The sequence below is a fragment of the Alligator mississippiensis genome, chromosome 3 (assembly GCF_030867095.1).
Source record: "Alligator mississippiensis isolate rAllMis1 chromosome 3, rAllMis1, whole genome shotgun sequence".
NCBI lineage: Eukaryota > Metazoa > Chordata > Crocodylia > Alligatoridae > Alligator > Alligator mississippiensis.
The window spans coordinates 185,283,407-185,306,873 of NC_081826.1; the positions used below are offsets into that span (position 1 = coordinate 185,283,407).

A 23,467-nucleotide genomic window follows, 5' to 3' on the forward strand; every position below is an offset into this window, starting at 1 on the left:
TCTAATGAGACCCCATATATACATGATATAATAATGTATAGTTAGGCAGTTAGGCATGGAGAGATCTACTTATTTTCCCAGTTCATCTCCATGAGAATTCAACAAATACATTTTTAGACCCAGATCCTAGAGTCAGCAGAAAGGAAAGACCCATTGAAGAATGGATCTCCATTCTTTCATGTGGAAGTTGAGTCATTTCTCCCTGGCACTATCACTCTCTTACCCTAACTGCAGATCTGGGATCTGTGAAGGATGAAGCAGACATGGGTGGTCAAATGTTACCTGGGTACAGGGAGAAGGAGAACATTTATTATGCCTCCAACCTCAGCACCCAGGTTTTGAAGTTTGATGGAAAATTAGATATGGTCTGGTGTTGTATTATCTTTCCTGTGAATTCCCCTCACCAATGTGAGGAGTTTGCCTTTTAAAAGTATGAATAGGGTACCCAGTCCTGGGACCGTGTAATTGTGGACCTACAGTAATAATGGACAAACAGTGTTTCCCAGGTGGCCTGTGTGCATTGCACTGGCCTTCTGCAGAATCCATGGGGAGATTTCATGACCCACCTCTGCAGCTCACTCCAGCAATAGCAATCTCTATTCTTGACCAAATATTCAGGAAGAAGCTTCATAAGGAATGTTCCTGCCACTTGCCATCCATCCCATGGGTGTCACTGTAGAACCCCCATTTGCACAGCCTCATTTAAGTATTCCATAAACTGAGGTTTCTACCATTTCCCTTTGGAGCTCTTAGTTCACAAAATGTATTAGGGCTGAGAAATAAAGTCAGTTTTAAAAAGAAAAGTAAGTGCCAACACATCCCTAAAGGCAGACATAAAATAAGCTGGTATTTTGCATCTTGAAACTGTTATGTTTGCACTTTTCCCAGTCTTCCTTTTTCATTTACATTAACTTCATATCCACTATTTATAAAATGTCCAACCTCAGCCATACTTTTGAAAGGTACAGTGGTCAAAAGAAAATGAAGTAGAATATGTCTAAAAAAGTGCTGATGACAAGTAAGACAGCAAATTTACTACTCTGGTTTATAAAATGCTGGTACCCAAATCACCATTATTATGGTATCTTTGGAGGGGTGGGGAGGGGGGAGTGTCATAGGTACAACATTGCCATTAGGGTGAATTTTGTTTATCTATTTCAAATGACAGGTGATATAATAAGATTTGGCAAGCACTGAAATCTGGAACTTTTTTCTCCCCTGGAAAAGTGATATTTTTTTACTATTTTTTAAATTAATCTTTTCCCCATTTTCTAAATGCCATAATTTTATTTAGCTTTCCATGTGATTTTCAGAAACTGTGTTCCCCAAACAGTTTCATCTACCCCCTCTCCACTGTTCCCTTCTCCCTCTTTTATGATACTTTGTAATGCTGACTTCATCTTAGCCTTTACAAATCGGGTAAATCATTGTGTAATGTTCTTGATGCAGAATAGCGGCTGCATTTCAGTGGCAGGTAATATGATTCCTAAACATAGTACACTGCACAGAACTTTGATATAAGTAAAAGCTGCTGCATATCGTGGTGCTACAATGGTACAAGCTATTCTTCATAAATAAGCTTGGAATGAAATAGAGAGAGAACGCATATTGGGCTGGAAAATAGATCCATATTTGAGAAAAATAGGGAATCAAGAAAAATAGGTCTCTGGTCAAATGAAATTTAAAAAAAAATCATATTTGAGGTAGGTTTTAAGTTACTTAAGGTATAATAATACTTTATGAAACAGTTCTACACTACATTCCTGTATTGTATATTAAACTCAGGACATCTGCAACTTTATTAGAGTAAATGGGAGCATATTTATTTATAATTGAATATAGAACTGGCAAGCGACCTACTCAGGTGAAAGCATCCATATTATGTTGATTTGTTTCACATGATTGCTACTTGCAGGCAATCTGTCTAAGAAAAGATATATGTATAGGTTTTTCTTTTACAGTGCAGAGGAGAAAGAGAGATTTTTCTCTTTGCATTATTTTTTTTAAACCCCGTATCTTCATCATTTAGTATTTTGAGTGATCAAAGTTATGTGGAACTGCTTCCTCTGTTACATTTTGAGGAGAGATCCTGACCTATTGTAATCGGGAGCTGGGACACAGGTGGAGCTCCTAACCTATTCAGGGCCATTTTCTGCTTTGTGAATGCACACTGAATTCAGCAGAACTCTGGCATGTTTGAGGAATGCAGGATCCTGACCTAAATGGTTCATTATGACCCTGCAAAAATATAGATCAGATCATTTCCTAAGTACCTCTGCCTCTAAAGCACCCGGCCTTAGGCAGAGGAGGTGTACGCATTTGAATGCTTTGTCAGCCTACCGAGAATCCCTGTATTTATCATTCCAGCTGGGACAGATTGTCACTGCTTGGAAAACTGTGCAGCGTTTCCTTGTCCAAGGTGAAATGAGTGCATCAGGCAAGCAAGTGGATCACGCCTCCCTGCTGATTGAAAACCAGGTTAGCAAACAGGCTTTGGCTGAGACTCCTCTGTTTTGATTATGAATTTGCAGCGTCTTGGGCCTGCATTGTATTGCTGGTTTGGATTGAACCTGCTGCTGTGTGCTGCCTCAGGAGGTGTTGCTAGCCAGGCATAAGCAGGTGATTGCAACCAAGAACTGAACAGCTAGGGGCTGGGGTGGTAGTGTCTCCAAATGGAAGTGCCTTAGTCCCATGTATAGCAGCTTTGCTTTAGAAGCTCAGTGGCAGGTAGCTGACATGCCAAATAAAGTTGCATTTAATGGAGATTATTATCTTCATTAGCATTATTAGTAGTAGTAGTATTTTTATTATTGTTGTCCATCTTTGTCTTCATTATTATCTGCATTATTATTATTATTATCCTCATTAGTATTATTTTGTACTTAAAGACTTTCTTTTCATACAGCCTTTTAATAAACCATTCTGAGTTGGTGAAAATCATTTGCCCATGGGTGTGTGCGTGCACATGTGCACAGTCCTCCCAACAGGAGGCAAACCGCAGAGACTTCTTGACCTGAAGAACTGATCTGCATTTCCAAATCCTGTTGCAATTTAAATGTTGATATGATCTACTCCAGGAAAGATCTGACTAGCCACTCTTAAAAATGTAGTTATATATATTATCCACCCTTAAAAACATAGTTACATATATATCTATTATATTGTATATTATATATTAAGCCACTCTTAAAAATGTAGTTACATGTGTGTGTGTGTGTGTGTGTGTGTGTGTGTGTGTGTGTGTGTATATATATATACACACACACACATACATACACACACAATACTATAAGTAATAATATAGTGTATATATAATTATACCATACTATTACTTATAGTATGACATAGTATAGTAATATACATATGTAATACAGTATTACATGCATACATATATAAGTAATAGTAAAGGAATGCAGATGTCCTTGCCCTTGCTTCCTTACTCCCCAGGGAGTGGGGAGCCGTGGGGCCCCCTCAGTCTATGGCGTTAGGATTTGCAGCCCCACTCCCTGCTGGAAATGACTTTGAGCCCCCCCCAGCTCCGGAGCTGAGCGTTGCCGCCCCGCCGAGCTGCCACAGGACAAGGCGGAGAAGAGGAGAGCCGGGTTTGGAGTTGATGTACACGCCGGAGCAGCAGGAAAAAGATAGAAGATATCGACACGCTCAGCTGCATCTTGTTAAAAGCTTCCTGCGGGTTGGCAGAATGAAATCTTTATTTAAAACACACAAAGTATCGTCAGGGGAGGGACGGAAGGGAAAACACTGAAAGGGCCAAATGCTTTGCTTAACCCGCCGGTGGAAGCAGTGGGGGTGGGCGAGGGGTGCCAGGCCAGGATCCGCTCAGCCCGGAGAGACGCGCCCCTGGGCCCGGGGGGGCGGGGGCTGTGCTCCCCCGGGGCAGCCTCGTCCCCTGCCGCGCCGCGCACTTGCGCTAAGTGCCGCTCTCCCCGTTTGCTTCTTGCCGGCCCCGTGGCTTCCAAGGGGCATTATCTTAATGCATTATTAATTGTTTTCCCAGGGAGGGAGGAGGTTTATTATTATTAATAGCGGGAAGATCGGCTATTCCTTTGGCCTCAAATGCCGAGCAGGGGGTGGGCAGCGGGTCCCGCTCTGTGTGGCGCGGGGTTGTTGAACGTGCACCACACGCGCGCTCACCCCCGCAGCCACACACACACACACACACACACACACACACCTGCCCGCTGACACTTTCTGTGACACACACATCCCCCTCGCTCGGGCGAGGAGTTGAGTGGGTAGGTGTGTGCGTGCCCCGACCTCCCCCCTCGGCCTGAGCCCGGGCCGTGCGGGGCGCGGGGAGCCAGCAGCTGCAGCCGGCCGCGCGGGTGGGTGGGTAGGTAGGTAGGGCCCGCCGCGACCCGGGCTCAGGCCAGCGCGGGGAGGCAAGTTGCCGCCACAGCGCCCCCGACTCCCCTGCGGGCTGGGGCCGGGGCTGGGCCCCGGGAGGCAGCGCGGCTCGAGCCATCAAGTGGCTCGTTAAGGAAATGCAGGTGAGCGCGGGGCTGGGGCTGGGGCCGCCGCAGCCGCCGCCGGTGGGGATGCGCGTGTGCGTGCATGTGTGTGTGTAGACGCCGCTGCTGCTTCCCCCCACATCATCTCCCTCCTCTCGCCCAGCCCCGAGCCGGAGCCTGCGCGAGTGTTTCACTTGCACCGCGGCGCCGGCTCCGGGCTCCCGCGCTCCGCCCGGCTCCCCGCGCACCTCCGAGCCGAGCCGCTCCTGCTCCTGCCCCCGCCGCGGCCGCTGCAGGTAGCTCCTCCCGGCCCCGCGCCGGGGCTTTGCGCGGGGGAGGATTTATCTTCTTTGATTTTATTTTTGGAAGGGGGGTGGTCCCTGCCGTGGAGCCCGGGCGGGCGGCGGAGGTGGGGCACGCGGCTCCCCGAGGGCACCGCCTGCCGGGGCGGGGGCACGAGACCGGCGGCTGCTCCGGGAAGGACGTGCCCGCGGGGCAAGGAAACTTGCCTCGTGCAACTTCACCCGAGAGGAAGGAGAGGAGCCGGGGGCAGAGACGAAGGGAAGCCCCTTCCCGCGCGGGGCCGTAGCCCCCGGAGCCCAAAGGTGATGCTGCGCCGGGAGACGCGGGTTATTTGCCCCTTTTTGAGGGGAGGCGGGCGGTGGGTGCCTCTGCCCACCCCGATCTCTGGAGCCGAGCTGCCGGCTGCCCTCCCTGCACGGAGGCATGGAGGAGTAGAGGCTGCATGGCGGGGTAGAGCTCATAGGGCAAACTTAAGGCAAGCGGGTGGCTGGCACCAGGGAGGGGGAGAGACGAGCGGAGCCCGGCAGCGCTCGCACGCGGCAGCCCTCCCGGGACAGTGCATCCACGGCCGGCGTTGGCGGCCCCCGAGCCCCGCAGCCGGCGGGCAGGCACGGGGGCACTGGCGCCGGGAGGTAAGGGCAGGGCAGGGCAGGGCAGGGGGGTGAGGAGGCTGGAAGGCACCAGCGAGGGTTTGGTAATCTCTAAATAAAACCTTTGTGTCACGTCAGGAGAAATAAGAGTCGAGTCAGTTTGTTTTGAATGCACTGGAAGGAATCAATAGCATTTCAGCGTGGGTTTTTTTTTTTTTTCCTTTCTTTCTTTCTGTTATTACTGCCAAATGGACTTGGATTTGAATCCCTCTTGCACTCCTCTCTGTCCTGTCAGGGTGGACTGCAATTGGGGGGGGGGGGGTGTGCAGGAGGGTCCTGACACCTTATTTCCCATGTCACATCATGCACTTTCTCTCTTTTTTTTTCTTTTTTTAAATTTTTTTCTTTATTTAAATGGTGCAGCAGCAAAAGTGACTCTGTTGTGGATTATTCCCGTCAGCTCTCTAATCAGGAGGCATTTCAGTCCCATTACTTTTCAAAGTTATAAGACTGCGGCTATGTTTTTCAAATGTGTTTTTTGTCAAGCACCCCAGCCTGAGTCTATGATGCATCTTAATGCCATTTATTTTAGTTTTTTAACTTGGAGCCTGTAGCAGCAATTGGCTGTTTGCAAAAGTGCAAGTTTACTAGTGTGAAATCGGATGGTTTTATTTGTTCAGTAATCAAACGAGAGCATATGGTGACAAGAGGGCCAATAAGACGGATCTGATTTTGGACACAAACGTAATACAGACTGTAATACCAAAGATGTACAGTAGTAGAATAAAATTCACAGTTGCCTATGGCTACCTATAAACTCCACACTAGGAATAATGACAGGGTCTACATAAAAGTTCCCAGGATGGTGAACTAGTGGCAACTTACCTATTGCATCACGGCCCTCTTTATGACACTAATGGAAGCATTATGGCAGGGAAATGTTGTCTAAAGAACTTCTGAACCTTGGGAAGTAACAAAAATAACAGTATATTATATGATGACATAGACGTCCTATTGTTTCATGGCTACGTACTTATTTTTAGCTTGGATGAAGCATTTTCTTTTTTTTTTAATACTAGAAATAGCTAACATTTAGACCCTGCTCACTGTTATGATGAATTTGTGTGGAAAGGATTAAAAGGATGTAGCCAGCTAACATGCATGAAGCATTTTGAGACATCATGGATAAAAGTTTATTAGGTTAGGATCATAGTAGCACAAGGCAATCCCCAGACATGCCACATGTGATGTAGAGTGTTTAATATAGGGTCCTTTTTATTCTTTTGCCAAACTATTAATATTAATATTTACTCCATAAGTATAAGAGACAAACATGCTCTTTGGTTTGGATTCAATGACAACACATGTACAGCTTTATTCATTTGCTGACTAGTCTTTACTTTTCCATTTTTGGGACATTCTATAAATATGTGCAAATATAGAATTTCTTGTGGGGATATTTAACGATCTTTATAAAAAATGACTTGATGTATATATATTTCTTGCGCAGTAACTTATTATTACATGCTATGGGAAATGACCAGAGTTAAAGTCCTTAAAATTAAATCTTGTGCGTATTATGTTAGATCATATATATGATCTTGATCATTATTATTAATACAAGAGAATGTCAAATCAGGACAGTGTAGTTCAAAGGAAACAACAGAGGACTTCAAAAATCTTTATTGCCTTCCTTGAAACAGAGATAGTTACATCTTCAAGTTGATAGAATAAAGTTGCTGGTGTCAGCAGTAATGTGTTTTATTATGCAATTGTTCTTGTTATTCAGATCAGATAATGGCCTGATGAAATATATAAGCAGTCTGCAGGGGATGAATGATTAATTCCTCAAACGTGTGCTTACTGTAGGAATTCTTACTAATAAAGTGCTGTATACCTGCATTTGCTTACAGTTACAGTTGATAAAGTCAAATAGGGTTTGCTGCTTTAATATTATTATATAGTGTAAAAGTATACTAGAAAAGTACGGTACAATTTTGCACAGTAATTTGACTTAATTCAGAAAACTGTTTAAGGACAATTTTGACAGATAATGCATTTTGTTGCATTTGGCTTTATGGAATAAAGTGACAGTGAACAGACAATGTGATGCTTGACTACAAAAAGAGACTAGATCAAGGCTGTATCTCAAAGTGGCTGATGTAGTGAATTAAATAATACTTAGCTACTACTTACAGTCTGCTTTGTATGGCTTGGATTTTTTAAAACCTTTTTATTAGTCATAACTTGGGAATGTGTATTTTTTATTCTACAAGTTCTAAACATTGTAGCAAGTGAGAAAAACTAAGACATCACTGGCTAAAATAGAGAACAGACCATTTAAGCATTTTAGGAGTCACTACTAAAGATGTTTACTAGCACAACCTTCAGTGAGGATGAGAACAGGTCAGTAAATGCAATCCACTAACTTAGAGTAAGCTTTGATTTAGTTCCACCCTGCAAATATTGAGGAGCTGATAGAAAGCAAGAACTTTGCAAATAGTGAAATAAACTTGACAAAATTATAAAATGTACAGATATGTTTATGTAACAGATCCATAATGTAGGCCAGATTCTTATAACATTGCTCATGTGGAATAGTTCCTTACTTCACAAATAGTTCCACTGATTTCAGCGCAGCTACTCACATTTAGAAATCGCTCCATGTGGATAAGGTGAGCAAAATTTGGCCTTGAAAGAACAGCCGATACGCCAAGAAAAATTTATAAGGAAAAAGATTTACTTCCATTTTTTTCCTTCCTTCCTTCTTTTCATATTCAGTGTTTTGTAGTCACTAACATGAAAACGGGTTCTTTGTTTCTTCCTTTTTCATCTTGTGGTCTGATTCTACAATCATCATTCTGGAAAAGCTCCACTGAAGTCAACAGAGTTTTGCCCGAGTAATAACAGCAGGCTTAGGATAAAGGAATCGAAGGGTATTGACATGAGTGAAGTTAAATCAAGGATAAATTTGGTCCATAATCATTTGGATATGGTAACTGATTGCTATAATAAATACTTGAATATTACATAAATGGATTTTAAGTTCAAGTAAGAAATAAGCCACAGGAACAAGCATGTTCTGAAAAAAAAGATTCAGTTTTCACATCCATAAAGAGCAAGGAAAGAGAAACATGTACACAAAAATTATACAAAATTAAACAGAGAGGGGAAGTTTTCAAAGTTTTTGGTGATGTTAGCTACCCTAATTAATCCTAGTGACTTTACTACTAATTTTTATAACAAAAAAGAGGGCAAATGTTAGCAGTAACTGAAAGTAGAAGAGGAATTATTACACTTCAACATACAGAATCTAAATGATACATCCATTTTCATATACTATCAATATTTTCAGAAAGAGATGTTAGGTTACATGCATCTTATCTAATATTAGGTGTTAATTACTGAAGGAGCAGAGAGAAAGCATGCCTTGTTAAGAGCATTTATGTTGAATTTCTGGATTTTATTCTATATTTCTGTTTTGTGTGTTTTCATAAAGGCTCAGCCTTACTGTCCATACTTAGGGTTAAAATTAATTTGTCTTCAGTGAGATTTTCAACTGAATAAGGACTGCAGAATGTTGTCCTTGAAATTAACCTCCCAGGATTTCTATCGAAGTAAATGTTAAATTTATCAAAAAGTCTTATTTGCAGATATTTTTCTAATGTATTGCCCAAGACTAAATACAGATAACTTCAGATGAAAACACATCTTTAAAGTTTTATAAAGAAGTCCATCACTGTGTTTACTGCATTCTTACATTGGGTTAAAAGTTAAACAGTTTTTCCTATATATTTTGCAAAAAGGATTTCTTGGATGTGTATATTTACAACCTGAAGAAGACTCTTAGTAGTTTGATTCTTGATAAGGAATCCATGAAATAATATATAGATATATAATGTATATGAGATCAAGTTGTTTATATCTGAATAGGCAGACAAGGTTCCTTGGGTGAATTTGATATCTTTTATTAGACCAACCCAGATAGTTGGAGAATATTTATTAAGCAAGCTTTCGGGTTCAAAAACCCTTCGTCAGGCTAAGGAAGTTTCAGCAGTTGGTGTGTGCTCTTCCTGGATGGAATGAATTATATCTGAATATGCATTCATATAATATACATTATAGGTCCAGTGTATTGTTCTTGGTAAATACTGGGGCTGGACAAACATTCTGCATAGTAGAAAATCTAGTTCTTTCCTTCCATCTTGTGAAAGAGAGTTGAGTCTCTGACTTGGGAAAGGCTAAATGAAGCCTTTGACAATGTGACAAGGTGAGCATGCCTCTGCTTAGGGTATATTATGTAGTCATTGAAAATCTATGTGGAAAACATGTATGTGTCAAGGAATTTCTTTGCAAAGTTATTGCTCTTTGTTTAGTATTAGATTACCTGCCCTGCATACGGGTTAGAATTTTGTTTAATATTTCACAGTGGTGGAGTGTTTAAATGTTTAACTTTCTCATCAGGACTAAAAATGGACAGGTGATTTAGGAACAAAGACCAATTTAATGAAGCTGCTTGACTCAAGTCACCTAATGTGTAACCCAGGAGATCCAGGACAAATGGATGCTCCTCAGTGGTTATAACAACCATTAAAATTATTGGAGTAAGATAACTAGCAACAGTCCCAGGGTCCTCTAAAGTCTTCAGATGGCAAGCCTCTAACTGCCATTCGGATTTTGGGGGAATTCACCTCTGCCATAGCCCCCTGGTAGCAACAGATAAGAATCATTTAACAGCTGGTCCTTTGGGGCCTGGAATGCTGCCACACAAGCAACTGCATTGTCACTTGCTCCTAGTCTTGTCAGGAAGTGAAGTAATATATTTTGCAATAGAGTTAAGACTCTCAAATAGTTGTTTATGAGCCAGCATCAGAATATGACAGATTTAGATGCTTTCCCTAGTCCTTGAGGTACTCTTTTGTTTTCATGTTAACATGCCTCTTTCCTTGCAATGCAAACTTTATCTGGTAAAGCCTGAGCAGTAGAGTAAACAAACCCACCACTACACAGTACAATATGTGGAGTAGCCACCATTTTTAGTTCTGAAGCCAATTTTTCCTTCATTGCACAAGTGGCTTGCTACTTAAGTTACAGGAGTAGCGGCTCTCCACAGTCTGGCTGGATTGATTAACTTCATGCTAATTGGAGACTGGAAACCTATTTGTCCTCAACAAACAGGCCCACAACTTTGGGCCAAAACTGAATGTGGTAGTATAGTAGACTCCATTTTTAACCATAAAATGTATCTGTGTATTGAACTTCTGATAAAATACTGTAGAATGTCTCTCACTACTGCTTGGTGCTTTGGGGATAAAAGTAGCAGAAATCTTATTGTGACAGGCCTAAAACCAATACAGATAACAAAACATGTTAAAGTAATGTCTCTATTGATTGAAATTGGGTCAACTTTTACAATGATTTCAATTTACTTTTTGGTAACAAGTTTTGGAATATAATATGCACTTCACATTTTTATCTCCTTTTTGGCAGGAAAAAAAAATTGTGTCTTTTTATAAACCAGAAAATATAATAGTTAAGCACTGAAAGAAATACAAACTCCAACTAAATAAGTATTAATAGTACTTTTGTTTTATATTTTTCTTAGGTGTGTAGGTTTGGTTTTTAAAAAGAGATTGTGTTTAGTGGCACAAACATTTTAGTGGAAAGATAAAAGCTCTACAGTAGGAAACAATCTGTTGTATATTTGTTGCTATTTTTAAAATACTTTCCCATATTCCTCTGCAAATATGTAGCTGCATACAGGTGAATGAATAATACAAGTGAGTTTTAAGTATTGTATTACAAATAAAACATTTAATTTAATATGTGTGCATAACATCCATTTAGCCTGATTCTCATATAAATATTTCTAATGAAAAGGGGGTTTTGTATTTTAGTTTTCCCACTGAGGATAGGAAGGCATAGTGTGTGTGTGTGTGTGTGTATAGTATATGGACATGCTTCTAGACTCTGCTATAGTTTCATATTTGGATAATGTAACTAACCCACTTCAGTTTTCAACAGAATTATTTTCCCAACCTGTCCTTTGTCCTGCGGCAGCTATACATAATAAAAACAATCCTCATTTTTCTCCAGTACATGAAACCTGCTTTACCTGTGTGTGTTGTTATGCTAAGCCCCTAAAAAGGAAAAAAGGAATTCCTTCCTTCCTGGTGGACCAGGGAGTGGAATGGCCTCCAAGGGGATTCTAGCCATGGAGCAGTGCTCTCTCTATGTTACCTTGAAAGAAGAGTTTAAGGATGGAGAGAATACCTAACCAGTAGGGCTGTGCGAAGCTTCAGTTGCCGATTTGATTTGGCTCGATTCGGCAGCCGAATCTCTGAGTCCGAATCGAATCGGGAGACCCTTTAATTTTTCCAAATAGAATTGGAACCTTCTGCATCAATTTGGGAAGATTCAATGATTCAGACATAGATGGCTTTAAATGATTTTTGTACGTACCCCAAGGTACCAGGCGGCTTGTGAATACTGAGATAGTGGGGTGGGATGTCCCACGAGAGCATGGGGAGAGGTGGAGTCCCCAGTGCACTCGGCAGTAGACCTGGAAGTGAAACCTAAGAACCATCCCCTCTTGCCGCTCAGCTCAACAACTAGTGCCTCCTGGGTCTGGGGAGGGATGCCCAGGGTCCCCCCGTGGCCAATTGTTGAGGGTATATGGAGAAATTCCTAGCTGATTGGCTTCCATTCCCTAGAAGGTGAGATAAAGGGAGCAGACAGTTAATTGTAGGGCTGCATGTGCTGAGGCAGGTTTCTGCCTCAGCACATAGAGAGGTCTGTTCAGAACATGAAGGGCTGAGATACAAATGAAATGCTTAGTTCATGCTCTGAGAGTCAGGTGGGGATAGCTAAACCCTAATTGTTCCCCACTGCCTGTGCACATCTACTTGAGATGCTGACTATACAGTTGCCAAATAATACTGCCCAGTAGTGCATCACAGCACCAACACTGCTAATATTCTATTGCATAGTATTAAGTAACATCACTTAAAAGGCATTTGCTGGTGCTACTGTGCAGGGTATTAATAACTCTGGTTACTGTACATTTATTTAGTATTTGATTATAAAAGTACTAAATGTGCAGTAACTATTGTGCAGCAGCATCTTGTTTAGATGCACCTGCTTTAACACAGGAAGTCAGTTCTTTCCATCATTCAGACCAGGGAAGGAAGGTCTCCTTTCTCTAGGAAAAACTTAATACAGACTTGGGGGAATAGGAGCTGCTGCAGCTGTCTTTGCCAACAGTTCTGGTAGAGGAGAACCTCTAGAAATGTTGCATAGAAGCAGTGTCTTGGGGCAAAGGATGTTGAATGAGTTGATTTGAAGCTGGGGCAGATGGGGTGCTAGGGGCTACAGAGGTCATCAAAGTAGGCATTTACAGGCGGTGGTAGAAGTAGGTAGTACTTTATATAAATATATGTAAATTAAGTATTTTATGTCATAAGGTATTGATAGATTTGAAAACCTATATTAAAAAAAAAAGGATATGTCTTTGAATATGCCCATTCTGTATGGCACTCTTATTAATTATCATGATATTCAACAAAAGGAAAGAACCATGATTGTGACATTCATGTTATGATGTTCCTTAAGTAGTTAAATAAGATTATGAAGTATTGAATACAATTGTGTGAAAGCAACTAAAATATCTATTACCTTACATTATTTTTAAAGGGATGGCATAAGTAAGAGCAGGGGAGGGTACAAGAAATGGAAAATCCATAGGTAATGATAAGGAATATTCCAGAGAGGAAAGAAGTAACCAAACTTTTTTCTTCATGATCTGGTGATTTGCATCTTTGATTATGTGGTGCCATGTTTCACTTTTTATTCATCTTATTGCTACACTCCAACATTTCAATTAGTAACTTGTCTTTATGCCTATATATACTCAACACATAATTTTTAATCACATTTATATTAATTATACCTCTATTTAGAGATGAGAATTCTGTTTATAAACTTTAATCAACATGTGTATTGAACTATCAGCATAAAATGATTAATTGCCATTGTAAACGCATCATGTAGCCTAATGATAACCTTGAAGCGGGGACTTTCTTATTCAAAGACAAAGTTGACCTGTTTCTTTGGTCTACGCAAAAAGGAGAAAAACCACATGAGTCGAAGTAGAGTCTGAAGGATTGTAATCCTAAAAATAAAACATATGTAGGTCTACCTGCTATTGTTCATACATACACTTCTGTGGCTATGTTCTGGTATCTCTGAAACATGAGAGACTGAGGATGTCTGTAAGTCTTAAGTCATTTAGGCCAGGCATAGACATTTCACTTTTACTGGTATAAGTGATTGGAAATTGATCTATACCTATAACAGAGCAGAAGTTCAGCACATATACACTGATTTAAAATAGTGGAACCTAGTCTACGATTTGTTTGTCCCTTCCCCCACACCAAAAAGTTAATGTGTGGTCTGTTCACTACTGATCTAAACTATGCTGCTTACAGAAAACAGCATAAATTACATCAATTCTGCCTCAGGCTTTTTGAATGTCTATAATTAGCCTCAAAGTCCTACACCCTATTTCTATACACTACTCCAGTGAGTCTTTTTTCTGTTTCTTGGAAAGGAAAAATAGAAGACCTAGGGAACAATATAATTTAATGATGCTGGGATGAGGCATATTTCTTTGTTTTTTATGTTGTTGACATCTTGACCATTGTACAACAGTTAAAGATTACTGGCAGCAATATTTTCTTCTGAGGTCAAAGCTATTGATTTTAGAGTATAAGCAGCACTGATGTAATAAATCTTATAGTAATAATTCTATTTGGTCAAAAAGAAAATGCAATATTTAAGCACAAGAATAAATTATATACAGATATCAGAAAGTGAATTTACTATAGGCAGCTGGATATCACATTTAAATCATCTTGGCATAAAATTCTCTTTATGTTCTGCCAGAGATAAGGTATGCTGGGAACAGTGTGTTGCTTTTTCTGCCTATGTGGGATGACTCCTACAGATGGAGATATCTTTCTACCTAGATATTTTTGGCTAGGTAAGAGAGGAGTTCCTGTTTAGTGAGCCAGAAACATTTCTCATAAACAGAAGATTAAGTGATCTTCAAAATTTGTGAGAAAAATCACAAGGAACAGAGCAATTTAATCAAGCAGAAAAGGTGTCCAAGGAAATCTTAATCTATATTGATATGTTTTATCTAATCTTATTACCATATATGACCTTAGGCAGTATTTTGTCCCCACAGGGTGGGTAGCCTAGCTCCTGCAAACATTTACATCTCTTTATGGTACTTTACTGTGTGTCTGTGTTTTTATTTGTTTGAGATTTAATAAACAAAACAAATATAAAGCAGAAAAGTGCAAGCTGAGGTTTTCCTAACTTAATGTAAGTTTTTCTATGAAGCTTTCAAGTTACTGTGCCAAAAAGTTAGACATCAGCGCTGTGTAGATGAGAGGAAATCAGTGTTCCAAATGGATGACATGTTAACTTCTGATAGATTATTATTCATCATATTTATTACGATAATACATAGCATCCCATAGTGTTAGGCACTGTACAAATATATAGAAACATCCCTAGGGAGCTTACATTCTAAACAGGCAAGGAAAATGAGGAATAGGGAAAGCAGTAACATATATGTCGGGTGAACAATAGTATGGTTTGAAAACGTCATGTCAGCACCATAATTTGCTGGTTTTGTTTTTTTATCACCTTTCATTTGTGCTTTGTTGGGAAGGGCTTAAGTCAGGATAATTACATTAGCAGGAAATGACACATGTTCACATTGTGCATTTTGCATGACTACCTGTCCTTGTTTCCAGGTGCAAGTCAGTCACTGTAACACAACCAAAAATACACATTCCTAATAACACATTTCCACACAAGTAGTTCTTCAAGTGCCAGAGGGATGCCACATGATCATGACTAGAGAGGTATTAATTGTGATCCATGGTATGAAAAAGCTGGGCACCTCTCACCTGATAGGTTGACAGTAATACTGTAAAACTCAAGCTATCGCTGAAGAAGATAGAGAAGCTCTTTACTGCAGTAGAAATGCCATGCCAATGCAGTTACACTGCTTCCAGTACCCCATGTAGTTTTTTGGTTGTTTTTTTTAAACAACAAAAAAGTCAGCTTGATATGCATTGTGTTAAGTACATCTACTTAAGGACATGTCTGCTGCCAACAAAATAAACCCCTTCACTCCTGTTGCAGCCCACCAGAAACCACAATTAGGCAGAGCAAACAGTTTGGCAGCAGACTGAGTGCTTCAAGGAGACCTGAGTAGTCCCACTCACTCCCGGTACTGCTCTTAGGCTTTTGGTTCCAGTAGAGCCTGAACTCAGCCAGGGAGTGTGCATTTTGAGCCACTTGGGCTAGGGACAGATATTCAAAAAGCCTGAGCCTGAATTGATTCAATCTTTGCAGGTTAGTCTAACCTGGCTAGGCGGAACTGGTTTGTAACTGAACAGACATCCCCTCTGGACTGAGAAAATGCCTGCACATTTCTGCAATGGCTCAGGCTAGAAGCCAGGTGGCTCTAGAGAAGCCCTCACTTCCCTTCTGCAGGAAGCTAAGCTGAGGGGGTTGTGGCCAGGCCCTGCCAGGACCTCTGATGTTTAGGGAGGTCTGCCTGCACCATCCCAGGTTTTTGCTTGCTGGCTGCTCAAGGGGTGGGAGTGTTACCACCCCCAGCTAGCATTCTGAGGCAAGCAGGTTATGCAGTGCATGCATCTGTTGATGATATGCAGCTTTTCAATCTCCCTCTCCCTGCTTCTTTATACTGCCTGTAGCAAACTGACAGGCAAGCAAGCCAGCAGGGGGTTGATAACAGTGTTTATCACCTCACCAGCAAAACAGTAGCCTCTCTCTATTAGTTCAAACAGCTTATAGGCCTAAACAGCTCACAGGCTGCCCTGTTGATTAGCTCCAAAAAGCCCTAAGCGGTTACTGTTCTGTCTGCCTGTCCCAGTGAAATTGGAGATGTGCACACAAACACCTTTCAGCATTAGTTAGCATACCACATGCCTAAGGTCTATGGGGCTGGGGTCCATGCTGTGGGAGATGGGAGTAGGGGGAGGAATCCCTGCTTGAGCAGCAGTGGGGGGTGAGTAGAGCAAGGGGAAGCCAGGCAGACCCTACTGTGCCTGCAGTCTCTGCCAGAGTTCCAGCCCAGGAGTACAGGGGAAGGGCCAGCTGTGCTGTGGAGCAGAGAGTCCCACACAGCCCAGAGAGCATATTGGGATGCTGAGGGAGTCTGGTTTATCTAAAACCAGCAAGGGGTCTGGGACAAACATTGCATAAACCCATTTCACCCAAATCAGTTAAGTCTGATTCAGCCAGGTTTATCTCAGATGGTTTCAGCCATTTTCAGACTGGTTTATGTGCACTGCATATGTGTTCTGTTACAGATTTAAACCAGTTTCTGATCACTTAAACTGGTTTATGTGTAATGTTTGTCCCTAGCCTTAAAGATTTTTGTTTTGCTATATGCCAAGTTGCCATGAGTAAGCAGGGTATTTTGTAAGTGGCAAAATCAGAGTTGGGAAGGGAGCCATATGAACATACCCTAAATGTCATTGCCCAAGAAGTATTACAATATTAGTTTGTTGGGTTTCTTGGGGTTTTGGGGTGTGTTTTTTTTGGGGGGGGTTGTTTGTTTGTTTGGGATTTTTTGCTCTTTCCTTTTTTTTAATGAATTATTTTCATCGATCCAAATTTGGTACTGTAAGGAGTGACCTAGAAACCACTACTCAGAGATGAAGCAAAAGAGAATGTTATGAGACGAATGCCCATCTGCGATGATAAGGAGGAGACAGTCTTAGATAAAGGGGGCTTGAAAACAAAAGCAGAAGCCAGGGTACTGGTTTAAAGAGCTCATTAAAATACTAAAAATCATGCCCCTAGGTGGGGAAAAAGTATGCTAATGAAACATACATGTATGTAAATGAGATACATGGCTAAAACGCAGGTATAGAGACATACTCAGTAAAGAACTCCTTGCGTCACTCCTTTATAACCAGTCAGCAAACAAGGATGCTTATGGAGGTTCAAAAACTCCTGTATAAAAGATGCTTAGAAATAGTAAGCTGGTGTGCTTGTTACGTGAAATTATTCCGCTCGCACCTTTTATTGCTAGCAATAAACCCTCTTTGTACTTTCACCCCTGGTATCTTTATTGGCCTTTGCATACTGGGCACGATCCCAGACTTGAACTGGGGCTCAACAGTTTTTGGTGACCCAGGTGGGACTGCCTTAGATAAGGTTTTGCCCGGTCTAGCTGACGACCAGACGGCCGCTCCTCCAAAGCGAATGTCGGGCGTGCCCCGGGATCTCTTTTCCCGGTGAGACTTTTGCTTCAGGGGGAGCTGGATCGCTGAGGCGGCAGTAGCCTAATGGTGCAACGCCATAGAGTGAAAGTACCAGTAACAGGCACCTGGGTGAGAGGGTAGAAAGGGCATAAGGCCTACCGTCAGTACGCCTGCCTGGGATTATCTCTGTAAGTATTCTGTCTGGCCTGAGTCCAAGATCAGTGATTTTTCCCCTGTGAGGATGAGGACTAAGAACAGATCCCTGGATCCCAGGTAAGTTGGACGTCAGAACCGGGAAGGCAGCCCTGAGATGGGTACTATTAACAGTAAGGTTAGGAAATGTACCCCCCTCTCTTGTATATTGGGACATTGGGCAGAGTTCGGTGGGGATCCTATGACTAAGAAGAAAGCTAAATTCTTCTGTGAAACTGCGTTGCCACGCTATAAGCTAGATGATCAAGAACATTGGCCTCCGGAGGGAAGTGTTAATTATAATACCATCTTACAATTGATTTTGTTCTGCTGGCAGAATGGTAAATGGGAGGAATTGATGTATGCGCAAGCGTTTGTCTCTCTGTAGAGATAGAAATGTTTTGGAGGAATGTGGATTGGGGGAGGGGGTTGGGATCTGTGAGATGGCAGTGGCTCAACCAACTGCAAATCCTGTCCTGGAATGTCCGGAGCTGGAGGCTCCCCTCCCTTTGCCACTTCCACCTTATCCTCCTACTCTCCCCCCTCCTCCTCCTTATTTGTCTGATTCCTCGTTGGCATCTGCTCTTCCTGCTTCTTCCCCCCCCCCCCCGAGGCGGAGGTTGAGAACACTCCCCGACCCAGAGATCTGGAACAGCACCAACCATGGCCGTCAGCAGGTACGGGACATGCTGCAGACACAGGATCAGTCTCCTGCCCCGGAAAACCGACTATTACCTGGGAGTTACGCCCTTGTGAAAGACTGGAACGAGGAACCACTTCGAGCCAGATGGAAGGGCCCATATAGGGTGCTTTTGACGACCCCGACGGCAGCAAAGCTCGAAGGAATCAAGACTTGGATACATTCCAGTCACCTAAAGCCGATGGCTGGACCAGAACAAGAAGGAACCCCTGCAGACTCCGGGACCGGAGGCAGAGAACAGTGGAAGGTGGAGCCAATAAGAGACTTAAAATTCCTATTCAGAAGAAAGGAACTTTAAATAATTTGTCAATACTTGACCAAGTTTTTGTTGTAAAGGATTTTGTGTTATAGGGATTATGGTTTGTTGCTGTATCCAATGTTTACCTGTTTTTATATCTATCTTCAGGCCTTAAGGTAAATCAAATGATTTTACAAACAAAGAAAGCTGATGATACTAGATTTTTGTTAAGCCAAATTGATTGGAACAATCATAATAATAATTAAAAATGCTCCAGAGGGGGGAATGTAAGGAGTGACCTAGAAACCACTACTCAGAGACGAAGCAAAAGAGAATGTTATGAGACGAATGCCCATCTGCGATGATAAGGAGGAGACAGTCCTAGATAAAGGGGACTTGAAAACAAAAGCAGAAGCCAGGGTACTGGGTTAAAGAGCTCATTAAAATACTAAAAATCACGCCCCTAGGTGGGGAAAAAGTATGCTAATGAAACATACATGTATGTAAATGAGATACATGGCTAAAACGCAGGTATATAGACATGCTCAGTAAAGAACTCCTTGCGTCACTCCTTTATAACCAGTCAGCAAACAAGGATGCTTATGGAGGTTCAAAAACTCCTGTATAAAAGATGCTTAGAAATAATAATCTGGTGTGCTTGTTACGTGAAATTATTCCGCTCGCACCTTTTATTGCTAGCAATAAACCTTCTTTTTTACTTTCACCCCTGGTATCTTTATTGGCCTTTGCATACCGGGCACGATCCCAGACTTGAGCTGGGGCTCAACAGTACTATTTGGTAATGGTGATGTGCCATCATGGCTGTGAGATTCACATGTTGAATTGTTAAGTGGTCTTGTTACTGTTAGTTCATCTCTCTTCCTTTTTACATGCTAGCGCTAGATTAGTGGTCACCAACCGGTGCATCTCGATCCAGCAGTAGATCTCAGAGCCTCCTGCGATAGATCTCAGAACCTCTTGAAATTGATCCGAGGCTGGGGTGGGGGACTGAGTGCCCATGTGCATGCACTCGTGCACCCCAGCTCAGCAGGTTAGTCCATGGGGGAGGGAAGAGATGGGGGCTAGATTGAGGCCCCCATGGTGAGGGACTGTGCCGCAGAAGCAGGGGTAAGTTAAGTGGGGCCCCAGCTGGGTGGGACTTGCTGGGGAGGCATGCTCCTAAATAATTTTTTCTCCTTCTGCCTCAATCTGCCGCCCCTTCTTTCCTCCCCACAGACTGAATTGCTGCGGGGGGGAGGAGGGGTGGCAGTGGCGGCAGCACATAGTAGATCTTGAGTTGTTTTTAAATGTTAAAGGTGATGAAAAGGTTGGAAACCACTGCTCTAGATCTTTATATCCACAAAGTATATCAATATTCTTTTCAGATGTTTTTATTTGTTGTGGCTGGATCACACTAAAATGTATTATTTTGAAAGAGCAAGTAGTAAGAGTTGTGAACAGTGGTGTAAACTGGTCCCTTGAGTACCCCTGGAGCAGTAGTTACACACAGGGCACCATCAGTAGCTGGGCTGCTGGTGGTATAGTGGGAGCCAGGCCAGAAGTGTAGCTGTTCTTATTTTTATGCCACTGCACAGGATCAGCACCTGGGGTTTGTGCCCTGGTCACTGCCTACTTTGTTATGTCATGTCAATAGTTATGAAATCTGTGACATTGTATTGAAGTCATATGCTGTTAAGCTATATACTAGTATTCTTCTGATTAAAATGATAAATTACCATATTCACTAATACCCAAGGCCAAATGTGGATTTAAGGGAGGGGTGGCATGAGGAAGAAAGTGGGTAACACTGTACTGTCTTGTGGTAGGGGAGATGGAAAACCTTTCCCCACCCCACAGAAGAATTTTCTAAGAAAGATTTGACCTTTGGAATCTGGCTCTGAACCTGTGTTTCTTATGCTGCCCTTATTTGCAAGGAGACAGCTGTATGCTGGAGCAGTCTTTACTGGCCAAGGAGAAAAAGATACAGGATTCTGAGCTGTCAAAACCCTGTGCTCTTTCATTATTGATTGTCTTTTACAGATCCTCTTTGATCTATTAAGATTTTAAGGTGAGCCCCATGCCCTGGTATGCTACAAGTCTAGGATAACTGCTGGTTGAAATCTAGGGAAATACATTTCCTGTTTCATCATTCTTATTTTTACATCTTTCTGTCTCTAGTTGGTCAAAAATAGGGTTTTTTTTGTGCAAGTTGAGTGGAATGATAAATTTATCTTTTTATGTTCAAACAGCTCAACTATAAAATTTCTTTGTGAGGGGACACTTACAGAGGCTACCTATAAATGTGCTTGGGTGGGGCATTTAAATTGGAGTAGTTTCCATGGAGCCGCTGTAATTAAAACACCTCACCATCATGTGTGTTAAGCCCCTGCGCATTTCAAAATGGCTGAGGGATGCTTTAGCTAAACCTGATTTGACAAGGTTTAGATGAAGTGCCCCCACAGCCATTTTTAAGCATGCAGGGGCTTATACACATGACAGTGAGGCCACGCTGGAGTGTTCTAATTAGACTGCAGAGCAGACTTGATTAATCATGTTCTTGATTAATCAGAGGAGCCTCTGTTAATGTGACACATTCTAATTAGCACATGAACCAGCACGTGTATCAGCAGCCAAAGATTTCCTTCTCTTGTGGCATCTCCCACAGGGTGTTCCAAGGGCATGGTGAGCTAGATGAAGAGTTGTATAAGTCTGTCACGCACTTCCTGGTGGTTATTTCTCCATGACCAAATTTAATGTGAGCAATAATCTTTGTGTCTGTACAATTAGCATCCAGAAAGAGTTTTAACACATTTTTCTCATTTCTAAAACACATTTCTGATGTAAAATCTAACATAAAATGTCAGAATTCTGGCATAGATTGCTTTTTAAAATTAAATAAAGCCCATAGGGATGAGAATTTTTGAATACTGAAAACAGAATACTGAAACTATTTTAGAAATGTGTCCTGCTTGATGCTCAATTTCTTTTTCAGGTATGAAAGGTACATGTTCAATGTTAGCGACTGGGACTTCAAGTGTTAATTGAATTATATTTCCCTCAACGCCATAATGCATCTCTTTGCATGCCCATATTTATTTTTCCTTGCTTGCTGAAGAACTGTGATGTATTTTCAGTTGTAAATGAGAAATCTGAACTGTTAGAAAGTGCCAGACTGGGCAGTTTTATGATGCAAATGTGTCCACTAGGGACCAGCGTGGAACTGCTAAACTGTTAAACTGCTTGTAACAAGCATCAGTTTGTGTCTTCTGTCACTAAAGATTTCATAGAAGAAGCAGTGGACAGGAACATGAGAGAAAACAAAAGGATAAAGAAATGTTTCCCAGAATCAGCAATCAGGCTTCTATTCTTGCTTTTAATAATAGTTCTTTTAGTTTTCTGTCCTATCACCAATTTTGTTTCTGTTTTAAACTTTTATTTATTCATGTAGTCATGATGCACAAAAAACAGCATCTTTAACTGGTATCAATTTGCACCACAGGGAAAGTAAAATGTAGTGTTTCTTAAGAGAAAATTAAAACAAATGAAAAACTTATTCCACAGAAATATTAATTTAGAATTTGACTTTTTTGGCATACTTGATTATAAGCCTTTTAAAAGGCTGTGTAATGTTCAATGTGAATTTCCTTTCAGAAAATTGTTTGAAAGCAGCATGCCTTATTTTTAGAGTGATTTTCAGTGAAAATATAAGGAAGAAACCCAGGATTTCTGGGAGACATGTTCCTAACACGATTTATTTGTACAAAAGAAAACTATCAATGGCTAGGTTAATTACTTTATTTTATTTTCTTCAGCGTTATTAATTGAAATATATGTTCCTTAGGAAAAAATGATACATACCAAATGAGTGAGACATTTTTCTTTTAGATGACAATAAATAGACACCAAATAACAGATATACACATGTTGTTTTAGCTATTTTTAATATGAGCTAATTGAGCCAAACATATTGTTATTAGATGTAGTAATGCTAACTAACCTAATTCTAGATTAGTCACCGTGGAGTAAATAACACACAGGAAGAACACAAATAGGATCATACAGGATGAGATGAAACAAATACACAAAATGATAACATTCAGTTTTCTATGGGCAATTTTGAAGTATAATATCCACCTTAACCATAAGATGAGTTGGATATATCCTAAAATAGCATAGGTAGCAAGAATTCCTATATGTGCATTTCTCGTATACTTCTAGATCACCAGATGGAAACCATAATGACTCAGTGAGAATTAGCTTAGCTTAGCTTTGTACACATGACTCCATGCACCTGCAGAGAACCTGTGAGAGAGAGGGAGGATTCAACAAGACTTAAATTGCCATTGCTGCCATTCTTATCCTAACATTTTGCCCAGAGGACTTCAATTTTCAATGACTCCACTTGGAGACATGCTGGTTCAGTGCATCTTCCTCACAGACTGGGCCCACTTCTAAGTTAGTCCTGAATTTTTAGGCTGGATATAATTCCTGTTGAAATGAACAAGAGTGGTTTTTTTTTTTTATTTTTTTTTTTTTTTCATTTCATTGGTATTTGGATTTTGCCTGTTAGGGCAAATGATTCTATGGCTAATTTGCTGGGAGATAAACAGCTCTATGCTTTGTTTTTTTTTGGTAGTCTTGTTTCTGCCAGGGATCTACTG

At 41.3% G+C, this 23,467-nt stretch overlaps 1 protein-coding gene across 11 annotated transcripts in view; it reads left to right on the forward strand.

Annotated features, from left to right (window-relative positions):
* The first annotated feature begins 4,898 nt into the window (after positions 1–4,898).
* The window catches only part of PTPRD (protein tyrosine phosphatase receptor type D), a 2,106,329-nt gene continuing 2,087,760 nt past the window's right edge, over positions 4,899–23,467 (forward strand). For 2 of the 11 annotated variants that reach the window (XM_059724729.1, XM_059724732.1), the window contains exon 1: positions 4,899–5,074. The gene's annotated coding sequence lies outside the window, so the exon portion shown is untranslated. The remainder of the gene's footprint in view (positions 5,075–23,467) is intronic. The other 9 variants (XM_059724733.1, XM_059724734.1, XM_059724735.1 and 6 more) reach the window with 5 other exon arrangements.